This window comes from Vidua chalybeata, chromosome 3, assembly GCF_026979565.1.
Source record: "Vidua chalybeata isolate OUT-0048 chromosome 3, bVidCha1 merged haplotype, whole genome shotgun sequence".
Lineage (NCBI taxonomy): Eukaryota > Metazoa > Chordata > Aves > Passeriformes > Viduidae > Vidua > Vidua chalybeata.
Genome location: NC_071532.1, coordinates 54080302 through 54086033, shown reverse-complemented (window position 1 = coordinate 54086033; position 5732 = coordinate 54080302).

The window sequence follows — 5732 nt, the reverse complement described above, 5'->3', positions numbered from 1 at the left end:
ATAGACATAAAAAAATAACTGGGTACCCCTTTGCAATCCTAGAAAATTATTGAAGTACAGGCAAGGTGACAGAAATCAGAAAGCAAACAAATGTGGTGTTGCCTCAAAATGGTCATAAAGATGATGAGTGCATCCCAGGAAGCTGAAGTAGAACATTGCTTATTTACTTAGCTTTATTATTTTTATTGTATATTTTTGACAAGAATTGTTTAAAGAGGAGGTTTAATACTTGAAAATTTTCTGATATGCCCTACTTGAAAATGAAATCTTGGCTCCCCTGACAGTGCAATGCCGTCCTGTCTGATATTTATCTGGATCCTGTTATGGAACGCATCAAGCATTTTCCTGTGTTCTTTGCTCAGAGTAGGATCAGGCTTGGGTCCAGCATCAAAATCTATGTTCAGATATTTAATAATATTTTTTAGTAATAACCCCAAACTTTGTTTCTTTTCTGATAAATATTTTTTGTTTGCTTTAGATCTCCTATTTTAACACAGAAATCATTCATTGTCTGCCAGAGGATCCACTTTTCATGTGCATGCTTTATATCATAGATAGAATTCTTGGACTAAGCAAGTATGAATCATGCTGGTCCTGACAATCAAGGCACTTGCCTTTCAAACCATGCTGCTCAATAACAATAGAAGAGAAAATAATTCAAATCAGTTTTGTGTTCATTCAGAAAGCTCACAGATATTTTTAAGGGTTATGTCAAATATATGTAATACAGTCTATAGGAGAGGGAGATTGCTGTAACAGTTCAAGCTATGGTCTTTGTCCTGAAAGCCTGTTTAATCCTTGTCCTGATATTCTTTTGAGAGCTTGAGGCAAACCACTTAGCATTTCTGTGGGTCAGTTCCTCAACTAAAACTGGAAGTAATAAATTTTCCACCTGCTAATGACATTGTGAGAAAACATACATTCAAAGCATTTTGAACTCCACTTAGACTTTATTCATGGCTGTCTATACATATAGCAATAGGACAGTCAGCATGTAGCAAAGCAATGGGTATTTCATTATAAACAAGTCAGACAGTTTAGAATTAATTTTTTTTTTCTTTGAAGTTCAGTGTTCAATATTTGCAATATATCATTCAGCACCGGTATTGACTAACACCCAAATTATGCTGTCCTCATTTTAGCAAAACCTCTTGTTAATTTTGTTGTCTGAGTTCTAAAGTTTTGATTCTGCAGAATGCTGAGCAGATACAGTTTCTTTTAGTTTTGCTAAAAGTACTTTCAGTTCAGCACCTCCCAGAAGCAGACCATTTTAAAAGCATTTTCAGGCTCCTTTATGAAAGCGTAATGTTATAGAAGGATGGTAGACTTGCTTAGATAGATGTTGGGTGGCCAGCATTTGTTATTATGCTTGATGTTTCTTACTATAGAAACATCTTCGTAATGCCAAACACATAAGAAAATAGTTGATGTACTTTCCTGTCAGAGAAATTGTACTTGGGCGTGTTTGTATTACACAAAGTCCAGTTTAGTCAAATCTATCTGTTCTCCCCATGATTTGTATTTGAAGTAACTTCAGTGTTGACCAGTATCACAGAATACATTTGTTTGTTTTGTTCTCAAACCTTTGATATTAAATTCAAAGTTGTCCAACTGTGCCTCTTAACTATCTTCCTCTTGCCAGTGTGGTAAAGAATCTAAAAAAGGGTGATCTTAAATGGCTAACTCTGCATTGGTATGCATTCTGCATAGCCCTCTTCGCAGCACAAAAACTCAGAAAATTACATGGATATTTTACTAATATTAATGAGAAAATAGTGGGCATTCTTCAATCTAAACAATTTTATCTAAATGTAATGTAATTGTATGGTAATGTATAATTATATAATTAATGCCTGTGATATGTTGCAGGTTGATTACGTGCCTGAGACCTTTTGAATTCATCTTTCCTTTTTTAAACCTTGATGAATTCCTAGAAACATGAGAACAAATACATTGTGCTTGTTACAGTAAGAGGGAATTGTGTGTGTGATATCTAAAGCAGATAGGTATCTGCAAATTTCCTGTGTGCATCCACGCTGCAACTACTGTGTGTTAGCTTGGGCTTGTGCACACATCCTTATCTTTGCTCACAAAGTCTCATTTAGTTCAGTTTTTTAACAGTAATGATTTCTGTGAAGGTTTTTGCAGCCTTAGACAGCAGCAGGAGGAAAAATGTTGCTTTTGTGCAAAGAACCTGTCTCAAGCAAGGGCACAGGAGGTTCAGTGTTTAAGGCAGTAATACTGGGGAATGGTCAGCAGTACACTGAAGACCAGGAATTCTGCCTCAGAGGACAGGCTCTTATTTGCCCCCTCTCCTCCTTATTTGCATATATCCACAGAATAAAATGTTCAAATATTCAGATCTCCATATTCATCATTTGGCCAAAATAAAAGAAAAAAGCTCTCCCCAAGCCCACTTTTTTTTTTCTTAATAAAAGCTGCAAGACCAATAAAAAACAGGCCTTTTATTAGAGTGTGTAAGTGCAATCTTATCTGTGTACCTTAAGGCGAGTGTGATTGTAAGTTATCTTTCATATTCAGAATTACTGTACCAGAGAATTGGTCTCTAGACAAGTATCAAGACAGTCTGGTAGTGAAATAGCTGAATAATAGAGATCAGCCTTCAGGACCCAGCCTTGAGCCTGACATCAGTCCTCTGTGCATGATCTTCAAACGAAACCATATTTAGTCCTCTAGGATAGTAAAAAGGTTGTTTGAAGTTAGTAAAGCACATGTGTAAGTATTGGCAGGCTCAGGGCTTTTATCCTCAATGAATACAAATGTCTTACCATGTTAGAAGCCATTATTGTTTAGAGATAATAGATGCAAATATTTGAAGCTGATAGCCTTTGAAAAAATATGCTGGTTAAAGTGGTTCATTATACTATACAACTTTTGTTTCCTTCTGTGTATTCTGAAAGGATGCTAATATATCTTTTAAAGAGTTTAAGCTTTTTTTGTCCTTTCTTACTTTTGAGAAAAAGTGTGTTTCCATGTCAACTAACACATTTGTTCCCATATATTAAGACCCATTGTGTAATTGAGATTTTTTTTCACTGCAAGATATGACTTGTTGAAGGACAAGTAGACTCCTGTTAAATAGACCTAACTGCTTAGAGTTTTAAAATGGAAATCATCAGCTCACTCTCATTTGAACATATTTAGTAACATGTAAGTAGACATTCTTAAAAAATGTGGCTGCAGCTTTAATGAAACGGACACCCTGTTTTATTCTGCAGAAATGGAGGTTTTCTCAGACAATTAAGTGATCACACAGGAAGAGTCAGAGTTGCTGCTGCAGAATAGAGGATCTGACTGAGGTGGGAAAGCCTCAACTTAGCCAGGTTCCAGCACTAGGAAGGGTTAGGACAGCCAGTCCTTGATAGGGTGTCTTCCACCTTGTAAGTGGTCACCAAGGTGACTTCACACGTAGTACATGATTGCCTGAGAAGTGTCAGGAGATGCAATGAAGTATTGCACCTTCCAGCCCATCACCTGCTATGCTGCTTTGACCCTCAAAGGTTTGCGTTCCTCATTACTTGGTTGACTATGCATGTTTCATTTAAGCTTTTTGTGTTTTTAGAGCGAGCTGGGTGGAAGCATTGTCACTTTTTTCTTTTTTTTTTCTCTGTTCCTGAAGAAATTCAGGTAATTTTCCATCAAGAAAAAAAAAATCACTGAAATGATTAACCAGTTGAGATTATAAATCTACCATATAATTTAGTTTATTACTTTTCTGAAGGCAACTAAGCTGCCTTTAAGGCAGTTCTTATAAAATCTCCTGCTAATCAGAAGCACTCAAACCTTTGAAAAGTTTGTCACTTTTTTGCAGTTAACAGTATTTTCACTAAGCCATTTGATTATACCTAAAAGCAGGAAAGAAGCAGGAGAGTCCTTGTAATAGTGTTGATATGGTACAGACATCCTATGATGGATTTTCTGTTAAGAGTGACAGTTTCTCTTCAATATTTTAGTGTAAACTAAGGAAAAAAATTACTAAAATAATTTCTACTACAGACAACTTAGGAGAAGGGGGAGAGGGGGGAAAGCCAGAACATATCAGCCCATGTATTTCAATTTACAATTCTTAGTGAATAAACTTAAATTATCATAACAAAACTTCAATCATTATAACAGCAGTCTTTTTATTGTAAGAGCCAAAGTAATTAATCTGTATATTTATGATCCTTGTCTATGATTAGTTTTCTGTCACAGGATGTGGTGAGTCTGTGCTGTTATGACTATATTTTATTTAATAATATTTTCCTACACAGTGCTGAACACTTCCTGCTGAAGCAGCTGAATGGACAAATCCATGAAGATATCTTTCATTTTCCCTGACAGTGAATGATGTTTCCATATATAAACATAATAATGGAGTCGTTACATATGCACTCACATTATCATAGCTGCTGTGTGCTCAGTGTTATTCAAAACAAGGCAGGAAGCCAAATTTTTCTAGTTCCCATTTTGATTCAAATTGTATTTGTAATAAAGGGATTTTCATTCAACCTAAATGCAATTTCATCCTTGTCCAACAAACCTCCCCACTTTTTTTTTTTATTATTATTATTTTTCCTTTATTCTAGGTCACTCAGTCTTGATGCAAGAGAAATTCTCCTCTGGTGGTGATAACAGCAGTGCTACTCAATGAACTATAACAAGGGCTCTAAATGCATCTCCTGCAGCATACCACAGTGATTTGCAAAAGTAGGAATAAATCAAAGCAGTGAAGAGATGCCATGTTGAGCCAGAAGCTAAATGTTACATCTTGTTGCATGAGGCTGGGGGGAGAACAGATCCTGTTTTTCTGGCAGCACAATATCTTTGTGCTTGTTACCTCTGATCCAACCCCATTAAGACAATCATTCAGAATCTACAGGAAATTGTCACCTCTTTCTTTTATGCAATGGCAGCTGGTATGGGTGCCTACACACATTTCTCATTTCCTTCAAGATTTTCAACACACATAAAAAAAAAAGAGCTTAATTTATATTAGAAAATGTGTCAGCTTACCCTGAGGCTCAGCATGGGCACCAGGGGAAAAAATAAAAGATAAATGCCTTTAGGTGAACTGGCAGAGGCTCTAATTCTCTCTTCAGTCTACTGCTAACACAGTATGCTCTGTATTAATCATTTCACATAGGCAGACATTTAAAAAAACTTCAACTATTTTAAAACAAAGATGCGTTGCCCTAAACTTAACAATAATAGAACTGTATATTGTGGAGCAATTTCAGTTCACACATGCCATATCCCCTAGTAGAAGGCGTATAAAACAATATTGGAGTCTTCTCTGTCATAATTTTTATTGTTCTATTTCTTTTGTCTCTACAGTTATGTCCCCTCTAGTGGGTATTTTTTGTCTTTGCGTAAGGATACATATATAATGTTGTCCTCTGTCATTCAAATGCTGACAAACACAGGATGTTTCCTATCTCCCATTTTTATCATGTGCCTGGATAAATGCATTATGTGGTCCTAGTGAACTGTTACACCTCAGTCCAGCTCAAATATGGAGTGTTTTTACTCTCTGTGCTGGGATAGAGGGAAATATTTTTTCTTCCTTTTTTAGCTTATGGGAATGTTGTGTGATGGGGAGGGAGTGGATGACCAACAATCAAATGAGGAGGTGGTGGACTGGAGCAACAAATAAAGTGTACAGGATGATATGAACAGGAGAGATGTCACAACCAAAAAAACAGGGCAGAAGGGCTCTCCTCCTAGGTATC